The 12,628-nt window shown below is 40.9% G+C and overlaps 1 long non-coding RNA gene across 1 annotated transcript; it reads left to right on the forward strand.

Moving 5' to 3' along the window:
• The first annotated feature begins 1,534 nt into the window (after positions 1-1,534).
• On the forward strand, positions 1,535-7,392 carry LOC120438348. The gene is made up of 3 exons (XR_005611820.1): positions 1,535-1,798; positions 6,001-6,106; positions 6,557-7,392. It is a non-coding gene; the product is annotated as an uncharacterized LOC120438348 (long non-coding RNA).
• The last annotated feature ends 5,236 nt before the right edge of the window (positions 7,393-12,628 follow it).

Genomic DNA, 12,628 nt, shown 5'->3' on the forward strand with positions numbered 1-12,628 from the left:
TTGTATTAATTGACTTGACAAAACCAACAAACCCAGGTCAGAGATAAAGGGTATCCCAACAGTGGTTATCTGTTGTCTCTTATTTTGATCTAATACAGGAGACATTAAAGTCACTTTAGCAAAATGTATTTTAATAGTTGAAGGTTATTGGCAATAACCTACAAATATGACTGATCGGTGTTCTAGTTTGAGCCCTGCTAGCTCAATCAACAAAATGCAGTGAATGAACAAAAGAGAATTCTAAATCAAATCAATACTTTGTGTGAACACACTTTGCCTTCAAAACAGCATCAAGTCTTCTAGGTGCACTTGCATACCGTTTTTGAAGGAACTCGGCTGGTAGGTTGTTCTAAACATTTTGGAGAACTAAACACAGATCTTCTGTGGATGTAGTCTTCCTCACATCCTTCTCTCTCTTCATGTAATCATGGACAAACTTGATGATGTGCTCTGTGGGGGGCTGTACAATTACTTCCAATACTTCTTGTTCTTCTTTACACTGAAGATAGTTCTTAACGACTATTCTTACCTGCAGAAAAAAATGTTGGTGCAAGAAGAACAGAGAACAAAATATGAGCTCAAGATTATAATCTATATTGACTAATCAAAGTGAGCTTCTGTATAATTAGTGTTTATTAGTGATGTCCTTTGGTGTATTGCAGCCCTTAGGATTACGTTTTACTTCACTGCAGTTCAGTGATGGATGGGAGGGATTTTATTGTTGTCACAGAGATCCTGAACAGGGAGGAGAAAAAGAGTTACACTGGATCACAACAGTAAATTCTAAGAGAACAAGATGTATTTAATTTTATCCAATCCAATCCAAACCATCTTTATTCATAAAGCACTTTAAAATACCCAGCACAGGACCAATAGAATAAAACAAAATGGGAAAAAAACAAACATCAAAATTAAAACAGCTCTATATTTAAAACAAGATAAAACAGTATAGAATCAAATAATAACAAACAAACAAACAGGAGAGGCCTGTCTTATCTCTAAAGGCAGATTGTTCCACAGCACAATCTCCTCTAAGTTTATGCTCAGTTCTGATTTCATTAAGGGACAGTCATCAGCTGGCATCTAAACACACATTTAGGGTGACCAAAAACCATCACCTCAGTCTTTTTGTCATTGAACAGATTTAACCAGAGAAGAGATGCATCGGCACAAACGATTTCATCCTTTAAACCCGAACTCTGTGAACGGCTTAATGTTCGATGTGCTAAAGAATAGAAAACATTATTTCCCATCACACCATGAGAAACATTCAGGCATCTAACACAGTAACACTAGTTAGCTGTGTGCACTACTAAAAAAGGGCTGTTCCAATTCTCAGCACAGATCCTCTCTTTCCCTGAGTACTTAGCAATTCTCCTTCCCACGATGACGTTTTCCTCGAGGCCAAGGAAAAGGTTTAGGGAAAGGAGACAGGCGCTAATTTTAAAATAACAACCCACGTGGATACCTTGTGACGCTGAGTCACGTGACCGCACAGCCACAAATCACAGCAGAGCCGGGAAGGTGGGGCGGAGAAAGTGTGTGTGTGTAGAAGAGAGAAGTCGAGCAAAGAGAGCTGCTTTTTCATGAAACGGGAGTAAAGTAGTGAACTTACAGCAACATATACCACTACCAACGTTTGGATCGATATCTGCATCGATCTGCACACCCTTGTCTCCTGGATTGTAGCTCAGATCAGCGTGAACCACGTGGGTCTCTGCTCCCTGATCTGTTTCCTGTTTGGAAAGACTTCCAGCTTCATCGCGGAGTTTCTCTCGGTTTGTGGGCTCATCTAAAGGTAAGCACCGAGCTAACTTTAATGTGGGTTCAGTTTATGTTGAGTTTATCTCTGTTGAGAATAATAGATTGCTTGGTATACACTGGAGTTAGACAGACTGTAGAGTTCGTGATTGCTTGCAACATTATGAAATGGCGGTTGCTAGGGGGTAAGAATACATACAGAAAAAGAGTCTTTGAATATGAACAAAAGGGTGCAGGGCAGGAGAACAGCCAACCCCCAGGACAGGAAGCCACAGGTACAAGCCTGGGGGAGGGCAACCCCAGGGTGACTAATAGAGAGAGAGTAGTGGAAGCCTACTGAGCAGGGGTGCAAAGGGCTACCCGGGCCGCCCGTCCCCCCTTACGCTATAAAGGTGTGTGTGAGGAATGCTCCTCACACACTTGAGAACAGGACTTCATAGGATGATCTCCAGATGCGTCTGTATTTTATTTACTCACAGCCAGGGGCGATTCTAGGATCAGAGCTTTGGGGGTGCTGTCAGTCCCTGCATCCTTAAATGTTGTTGCTGCTGTGGAATTACAGGGGTTATCATAATCAAATATTAACATGTTTATTACAGGTGCAGTTATAACCACTTTAAATCGTTGAGTTAAATCTATAATCTTAAAAGCTTATATGCTGAGTATATTGCTAGAGTAAAATAGTGGCTGAGTGAAGGCCTGAATGTATTCAGCTTCTTGTTGCATTTGAGTTTGCCTAGCAACAGGTGACGCAAAGAGGAGGACAAGTCCATGGGGACCTCAAAGGCCTGAGATCATCACCATATTTGAAAGAGGATGCCAGAAAGGGGAACTTCTGTCTCTGCATTTATCTCTTAGAATAGATCATTGTCTGTACAAGGGGCAAAGAATGTTCTTAAGATGCAAATTATGTGCTTGTAAACGCAAGAGGGGGCGTTACAATACCCTGATGTTATAAAAGCAATCTGAAGTGTATTTTTGGTTGGGGATTTACGACTGATGGTTTCCAGTGTACGTCTCCCCACGCTGCGTGTATTCATTAAAATCAGTTGTTTGATCGACCTCTTCTGGACCATCATTGTTTTACTCTCGTCCTCAATTTCGGACCCTTAACACTGCAAAATAAGAATGGATTGGAATAAAAAAAAATACATATCCTAACCTTAATTACTGGGGGAGAATAATGAATGATGCTCATAGTGAGTAAAAAGTAAACTGAGTGCATTTTTTGGACAGAGATTCACTTTTAATGTGTATAATGTATAATACAGAAGCATTAAAAAAAACACTCCCAAAACAGAATTTTACTACAGAGTAGGACGGATTGTAGAGTAGCAAACATCGTCAGAAAAGACGTTTTCAACACTGCAGGTTACCTGGGTGTGATGTTTTTCTGCTAAAAAGAAACATGGTCTGAGTCCTACCTAACTATATAAAGAGTAACTGAAGGTTAAATGCAGCTAACATGTCCTGTTTTAAGCCAGACACTCAACCTCCGCTCAGCCACCATCGCTCTGGCTGAAGCACCCCAAAGATGGGCCAACATCGCCCCTGCTGCCAGCACAAATGAAGACATCTGATTTTGGAAGTAAAAGTCTCCGCCTGATTGCTACCATCAAAAAGAATCGTACTTCAACAGCTCCCGGATGAGGTCTTCTGCTGCTCTCCTCGGTATCTGTTCACAGTTTATTGTGAAGACGTTGAGAGAAGAGTGAGGCTGCATCCACATTAGCCCGGATAGATTGGAAAACGGCGTTCTCTTCTGAAAACATTCCGTGTCCACACTGGCATTTTCAGTCGTTTTCACAGCGTTGCGCGTCCACATTGAAACGGCCAAAAACGCTTACGTGCCAGTAAAACGCAAAAATATTCGACCTGCCTCATTTCTGTCTGCTGCTTATTTACTTTCTGGTGTTCTGACAAACCATCGTACTTTGGCAAAACGTCCTACCGACAGTAATTTATGCAGATTTCTGCTGTCACAGAGTAATTCCAGCACAAATTTAAGTAGGTATGACACTTTGCCACTTAACTTTGCCCATCAGAGTATGCTTGTAGCTCATATTCGAAAAGCCAGGACAGTTTGCCACTTAATTTTACCCGTTAAAGTATGCTTGTAGGTAACATTCACAAAGGTATCATGGTTTGACACTTAATTTTCTAGTGCCAAACCAGTATGTTTCTAGCTGTTATTGACAAAGGTAGGATGGTTTGCCACTGAATTTTAGCTGTATGCTTGTAGCTCAGATTAACAACGGGTAGGATGGTATGTCAGCTAGGATGGATTCCAGAACACCGGCTCTTTGAAACCTGGCAGCAAAATGTTGAGGAAAAGGAGTTTTTTAAATGGACCAACAATGAGGTGGACTTGTTGCTGTGAGTCACACAAAAGTAAAAAGTTGCAAAAGTGATTGAGAGTTAAATAATTTTAAGAAATCTGGAGCATGTACAGACTGATATTAATCTTTAATAGGACCTGCCCTGGGGCAGACGGACAGAAGCGAGGCTGCCATATCGCGCTATCGGCCCCCTCTGCACCAATGATAGGTTTGTCTAGCACAGACCTATTGCTGGAACTACAAGACAATTCCAGTACAATGGCAAAAGCAAGACGCAAGTCACCAGAGCTCTTTGTGTAATCTCGTGCACGAGGGAGAGAACTGTGAAGAGCGCCGTTCCTTCCACTCGGACCCCAGTCACTCTCAGTTAGCTCCCCCGTACCACTGCTGTTTATTGATGTTACATGAATATGCATAGTTTCATTAACATATGACGTCTTACATAGGCATACATATGAACAAAGAGTACAGACTGTGTGTGTGTGTGGGGGGGGGGGTCAAGATGTGACCCTGTGAAGACTCACTTAGACCTGCTGGCACCAGGAAGTCCAGCAGTTCACTTAAACAAAAGGCATTTCTACGTAAACAAATATAGGTGTGTTTGGTATACCATATATCAGAAAGAGAAGACTCAACCTCTTTCATGACCCTAGGAGGTGTGTGATTAGCGATGGGTAATCACACACCTGTTTCAATTCCTTGGAATTGATGTCATTTTTGCAAACGATTCCCTTATTGATTCCAGTCGCCCCGAATGACGTCACCACGTTGCGGAGCGTCATTTACCTGGCAAGAAAAATGGTGGCTCAAATGCTCAAAAGTTTGGTTATACTTTACGAGAACGGATGACAACAGGGAAACTTGCAATACTTGCAAAGTAGATATTTCATTTAAAGGAGGAAACACTACGAATAAGCAAAGCATTTGCGCACAAAACACGCGATAACCTTAAATGAATGTTGTGTTTTTAATTCCGCTCTGGACTGAATCTCCACCCAGCAGCAGCGGTAACGTCTGCACGTCCTCTCCCGTTAATGCGGCAGGTAAATAATCAACTAACAGTGCATATTATGCGATCTACCTTATTAGAAAAACCTGCCATTACTGTGCGCTGCATTTAGGTGACCATGATGAGAGAGACAGTCTGGCTGGCGCTCGCTGGCAGTTGTCGCTGCAGTCTGTAGTGTCTCCTTTCAGGCCGGGATAGACGAATGTCACCGAGCAGTGACTAAGTTTGTGGTAAAAGCCTTGCACCCATTTGCCACAGCAGTTGAAAATCCTCCCGAGTCAAAAACATAAATACGTAACGGCGGTACATGTATTCCGTTACTCCCCAACACTGGTAATAGCTATGTTTCTTAAAATGTAAACCACAATTATTAACAAAATATAAAGCTGAGTTTGGCTGGACCATAAGTCTGTCGTTGCTGTGAAATGTTGTACTGCTTATATATCTGTCTCCACCCTTGCCCGACAGAGCAGGTTGTGCAACACTTGAAAAATAGTTGCAGGACGGCACTGTGTAGCGTTTGTCTAGGGTGTTGATCATTTTCCTAAATCCCTCGTTTTGCACAGTGTTGATGGGAGCCATATCTTTAGCCAGGTGATATGTGATAGCCTCCGTAATTTCTTTGTGCCTGGGGGAGTTTGACGGGTATGGGAAAGCGCTGTATAAGGTTCCTGTTATTGATTTTTGGCTGGTTGACCGGGACGGATTTCCTCCTGTCACTTTCTTGGCCTTTACAGCTTTGTCATATTGCACTTTATGGTGACGTTTAAGGTGGTTATACAAATTCGTAGTGTTAGCTTGCAGTGCTGCTATTATGTTTAGTCATGTTTATTTGCTCTGCTTCTTTTTGTCAGGGATAAAATACAGATATATATACTTTTTGTGTCCCAGCTGATTAACGGGAGGAGGAGAGTCTGGTGGTGCAGCAGAGCAACAATTTCAGCCATTTGGACTCAGCTCAGCCACTACAGAGGAAACAATGACTTCAACACAAAAGGTGAGAAAAACATCACAGTTACACTGTTATTGAAACTGTGTGTACAGCTGGTTGGTTTTTAAAAACCCATTAACAGCAGCATTATCTCTATCCAATCTGGGCTCCTCCATATATACAGAATCTACATTCACAACCAAAAACCACAGAAGTTACAAGAAAATACAAAGATCATATTTTCTCTACACACATTGAAACAACAATATCATCAGTTGAATTTTTTCTGAAGTAAAAGAGTTTCTCTACTGAGATCAATATTTCTTCAATAATGTCATTTTCATTACAACTCTCATTGTAGCACATCATTGTAATGTGATATTATCACCAGAAGGTGGTGGTAACACACCTACAATGTGTTTGTTGACATGTTTGATTCCACCAATGGAGGGAGTTTCAGTTTGTTCTACGACTGCATTTCACTCACTGCCTCTGTTTGTATCTCTGTTACTGCAGGACCAACATGGAGCGAGAAGTCAGCGCTCTCAGGAGGCCGACAAACCTCACAGAAGAAAGCGAGAGAAAACATACAGCTGTGATGAGTGTGGGAAGGATTTTACCCTGGCTCAAAGCCTAAAAAAACACCAAGTCGTCCACAGTGGAGTTAAAGCGTACAGTTGTGAGTTGTGTGGAAAGTCTTTTAAAAGGGCTGGAAACTTAAAAACACACCAAATCATCCACAGTGGAGTTAAAGCGTACAGTTGTGACTTGTGTGGAAAGTCTTTTGCCCGGGCTCAAACCCTAAAATCACACCAAGTCATCCACAGTGGAGTTAAAGAGTACAGCTGTGACTTGTGTGGAAAGTCTTTTAACCGGGCTGAACACTTAAAATCACACCAAGTCATCCACAGTGGAGTTAAAGCATACAGTTGTGACTTGTGTGGAAAGTCTTTTACCCTGGCTAAAAGCCTAAAAACACACCAAGTCATCCACAGTGGAGTTAAACCTTATAGTTGTGGGTTGTGTGGAAAGTCTTTTACCCAGGCTGGAGACTTAAAAACACACCAAATCATCCACAGTGGAGTTAAAGCGTACAGTTGTGACTTGTGTGGAAAGTCTTTTGCCCGGGCTCAAAGCCTAAAATCACACCAAGTCATCCACAGTGGAGTTAAAGAGTACATTTGTGACTTGTGTGGAAAGTCTTTTACCCTGGCTCAAACCCTAAAATCACACCAAGTCATCCACAGTGGAGTTAAAGCTTACAGCTGTGGGTTGTGTGGAAAGTCTTTTACCCAGGCTGGAAACTTAAAAACACACCAACTCATCCACAGTGGAGTTAAAGCTTACAGTTGTGGGTTGTGTGGAAAGTCTTTTACCCAGGCTGGAAACTTAAATACTCACCAACTCATCCACAGTGGATTTAAAGCTTACAGCTGTGGGTTGTGTGGAAAGTCTTTTACCCAGGCTGGAAACTTAAAAAAACACCAACTCATCCACAGTGGAGTTAAAGAGTACAGATGTAACTTGTGTGGAAAGTCTTTTCAATGTCCACATCAGCTGAAAAAACACCAACAGATCCACACCAGAAAGTAACTCTACAAGTGCAGTTACTGTGAGGTATGTATTTATATTTATCTTGTATTTTTAACCTGATTGTTTGGAACAAGTCTGATAAGTAAACTTATGGAGTTATACTGGATGAACTCTTCGGAAAAATGAAGACTCGTTTTCTCTCAGTAAGCTGAGTGTTGTAATGTAAACAGTAAAATGTAATTGGACGTTGACAGAGATGCTTTTTATTTCAGGCGACATTGAGGATAAAAATGTTGAAGGAATTCCCTGACTTACACTGTCTTTGTTTAAAAGTGGAGCAAAGCACATGGATGCAGTTCTCAACCCTGTCGTCACCGTGGTGGTGGAAAAGAGTTTCTCTGTGACCTTTGTGGAAAAACTTCAATCATCAACAGGACCTAAAACCACATCAACGTAGACACACTGGAGACAAAATGAACTACTGCAAAGAATGTGGGAGAGGCTTCCACACACCAAGTACATTAAAAATACATGAACTCTTCCACAGTGGGGTCAAAAAGCACATCTGTGGCCAGTGTGCGTCATCCTTCACCACTGCACATGAGCTTAAAGAACAAGAATAAGCAAATCCACACAGGAGAGACACCATACAAGTGCAGACACTGTGACAAAAGCTTCTCACATTTAGGACATCATAACAAAATGAACATACACACATGGAAGTGAACTTCAGCTGTGACCAGTGTGACAAGAGCTTCAGGAATCTCAGTTCATACTCCGAACACAAACGATCCCACACTGTAAATAAACTGTTTCACTGTTACCAATGTGCAAAAACATTCACTTCATTATCTGCTCTGTGCAAACATCAGCCTGATCACGCAGGACTGAAATCACTGGGTCACAATGAATCTGAAGAGAGAGAAAGATCCTCTTCTGGTTTCAGGGTCAGACTTAAAAACCTTGAGATCAGGCTCCACAGAGTTCAGATGGATTCTCCTGTAAAGAGTGTCAGCTGATGTCACACTTGGATCTGATGAGGTAGCTCTGATTTCTGGAGCTGCAGTGAATAATCCTGAATGTTACATTTAGGAACCTGCATGTATAGATATGTATATCAAGTTTATGTTATCCCTGTTACATTTTAATCTTTGTTCCCTTAGGACACAGTAGTGTTTAGTAGTTAAGTTTCAATCCTTCATTCATATTTAACTTTTTGCTTTTGCTGTGTTAAATCTTCTCTTAACTGATTTTCTCCCAAAACTGCAAATGTTTTCACAGCAGTTGCTCTTAAAACCTCAAAAATGAACTCAATCTGTCCACCAGCTTTGAAACAACACCTGCTGTGACTTTATGTCCAGAAAAAAGAAACTCAAGCTAAACTGGTTTTGGGCTGTACTTCCATATAATACCAGTTTGTACCAAAAGATGAGGCAGTGAGTTAGTGTAACCTTTATTTAATTAGGCAAAGACCACATTCGTATTCACAGTGGCAGCAAAGAAATGTTGAAAGGTAAAAACAGCAGCACACATCAGGACCATTTTAAAGATCACAGGTAACTTTTACTTTATTCAAATTCCTTCAAATTTTGGCTCCTCCTTTCACTTTAGTGTATTTACTGTATCCTTGAAGTCCACGTGTTGTTTTTTAATTAATTCATTTTGATCCACATGTTTGCAGCTGTTTTCCTGTTGATTTAACATTTGTATTATGAAATCCTGATAATGTTAAAGTGTTAGTTATATTTGATGAACTCTGTGTAATGTTTGTCTTATTAAACAGTTTGGTGTGAAAAAAGAATTGGTCTCACAACAAGTAGTTTGAGCCATGATTTCAGATTCAAACTAATTTAACTGTTTTCACTGGTACATGTGGAGGTTTATCAGACGAGGAGACCCACCAACACATATTTCCTTTCAATTTGGTTTTCTACTTATTTTCTATCTTTTTAGTTAATTAACTCATTTTAATTCTCAAATATTGCCACCTAATTCATTATTTCCAAAGATATGCACGTGGCACAGTAACAGTATCTTTAGCAGTATCTCAGGACCTGACGGTAAATGTTTACTTTGTTTTTCTGAGATTTACTGATAGAAACCTTTGCAGAGAGAACAAGTAATTCAATTCAATTTTATTTATATAGCGCCAAATCAGAACAAAAGTCACCTCAAGGCGCTTTAAATTGTACAGTAGATCGCACAATAATAGATACAGAGAAAAACCCAACAATCATATGACCCCCTATGAGCAAGAACTTTGGCGACAGTGGGAAGGAAAAACTCCCTTTTAACAGGAAGAAACCTTCGGAGGAACCAGGCTCAGGGAGGGATTGGCCTATAATTAGCTAAGACAGCTGGGTCTAGAGATGGCTTTTTAAGTAAAGGTTTAACTACAGCCACCTTGAAGGCCTGTGGTACATAGACGATTATTAGAGATAGGTTGATCATATTTAAGATTGAAGAATTCATTAATGGCAGGACTTCTTTGAGAAGTTTTGTAGGAATGGGGTCTAAAAGACACGTTGATCGTTTGGAGGAAGTAATTATTGAAGTTAACTCAGAAAAATCAATTGCAGAAAAAGAGTCTAACTTAACATCAATGGTACTAAAAGTAGCTGTAGATGATATTACATCTGTGGGATGATTATTAGTAATTTTTTCTCTAATGATAAAAATTTTATTTGTGAAGAAGTTCATGAAGTCATTACTAGTTAACATTAAAGGGATTGTTGGCTCAACAGAGCTCTGACCTTTTGTCAGCCTGGCTACAGTGCTGAAGAGAAACCTGGGGTTGTTCTTATTTTCTTCCATCAGTGACGAATAGTAAGATGTTCTGGCTTTGCGGAGGGCTTTCTTATAAAGCAGCAAACTATTTCTCCAGGCTAAATGATGATCCTCTAAATTTGTGACATGCCATTTCCTCTCCAGCTTACGAGTTATCTGCTTTAGGCTACGTGTTTGAGAATTATACCATGGAGTCAGGGACTTCGGATTTGAGGCCTTAGTTTTCACAGGAGCTACAGTATCCAGAGTCGTACGTAGTGAGGAGGTAAAATTACTAACAAGATAATCAACCTCTGTTGGAGTAGCGTTCAGATAGGTGCTCTGCTCTATGTTGGTACAGGGCATTGAAGATGATAACAGTGGGTGGATTATATTCTTAAACTTAGTTACAGCACTTTCAGAAAGACATCTACTTTGATAAAGTCTACTCTCCACTGCTGTGTAATCAATTATTGTAAATGTAAATGTTATCAGGAAATGATCAGACAGCAGAGGGTTTTCAGGAAACACTGTTAAATGTTCAGTTTCTATGCCATATGTTAAAACAAGATCTAGAGTGTGATTAAAGTGGTGGGTGGGTTCTTTTACATTTTGAGAGAAGCCAATTGAGTCTAATAACAGATTAAATGCCATGTTGAGGCTGTCATTTTTAGCATCTACATGGATGTTAAAATCACCCACAATAATTATTTTATCTGAGCTGAGCACGAAATCAGATAAAAAGTCTGAGAAATCAGAGAGAAACTCTGTGTAAGGCCAAGGTGGACGATAGATGATAACAAGTAAGACTGGTTTCTGAGTTTTACAGCTGGGGTGGAAAAGGCTAAGCACCAGGCTTTCAAATGAATTAAAAGTGTGTCTTGGTCTTTGGTCTGGTGTGAAAAATTGCTGCCACACCGCCCCCTCGGCCTGTGCTTCGACATTTCTGGTAGTTAGAATGACTCGGGGGTGTTGATTCATTTAAGCTAACATAATCATCCTGCTGCAACCAGGTTTCTGTAAGGCAGAGTAAATCGATTTGTTGATCACTTATTAAGTCATGTACTAACAGAGACTTGGAGGAGAGAGACCTAATATTCAGTAATCCACATTTCACTGTTTTACTCTTTGGTTCAGATGTGGATACTGTATTGTTCTTTCTTTGTGATTTTTTATGTTTAAGTTTTTTATTGCTGGTTTTTGGTTTGTTTTTTGTCTGTTTGGGAGCTGACACAGTCTCAATGGAGATGGGTTTTTGGGGGGGTAGCAGGAGGAGAGAAGCTGCGGAGAGGCGTGTAAGACTGCAACTCTGCTTCCTGGTCCCAACTCTGGGTAGTCATATTTTGGGGGGTTTAATAAATTCATCCATATTTCTAGAAATGAGAGCTGCTCCATCCAAAGTAGGATGGATGCCGTCTCTCCTAACAAGACCAGGTTTCCTCCAGAAGGTTTGCCAATTATCTATGAAGCCCACATCGTTTCTGGGACACCACTCAGACAGCCAGCAATTTAAGGAGAACATGCGGCTAAACATGTCACTCCTGGTCTGATTGGGGAGGGGACCAGAGAAAACTATAGAGTCCGACATTGTTTTGGCAAAGTTACACACCGATTCAATATTGATTTTAGTGACCTCCGATTGGCGTAACCGGGTGTCATTACTGCCGACGTGAATTATGATCTTGCTGTCTTTACGTTTACCCTTAGCCAGCAGTTTTAAATTTCCTTCAATGTCGCCTGCTCTGGCCCCTGGAAGACAATTGACTATGGTTGCCGGTGTCTCTAGCTTCACATGTCTGAGAACAGAATCACCAATTACCAGAGTTTGACCCCCGGCGGGTGTGTCGCCGAGTGGGGAAAAATGATTAGACACATGAACAGGTTGGTGGTGTACCTGGGGCTTCTGTTTAAGACTATGGTTCCTCCTCACCGTCACCCAGCCGCCCTCTTTCCCCAGCTGCTTAGGGTCTGCCGGGGAACATTTGTTACAGGTATCATTACTGGTAAAGGAGGCCGAGGAGTAGCTAAACATCTGACACAATGAGCAAGAAAGTGCAGGAGGGACAGGTGAAATAGCCATGGTGCTAATGAGTCGGCTACGAGCTAAGCTAACGAAACAGTACAGAGACAGTGATTGAATACTTTGGCTATAAATTGGGTAGTGAATACACAGAAAGGGTGCTTTGGATGAAGCATGTGAAGATTATACTATGAAAAAGGAATGTATCTAAAAGTTTTTAATTAAATTGCTAAGCAGAAAAGCTACTCAGAAACACCACTGTGTTTGAG

The sequence above is a fragment of the Oreochromis aureus genome, linkage group 3 (genome assembly GCF_013358895.1).
Source record: "Oreochromis aureus strain Israel breed Guangdong linkage group 3, ZZ_aureus, whole genome shotgun sequence".
NCBI lineage: Eukaryota > Metazoa > Chordata > Actinopteri > Cichliformes > Cichlidae > Oreochromis > Oreochromis aureus.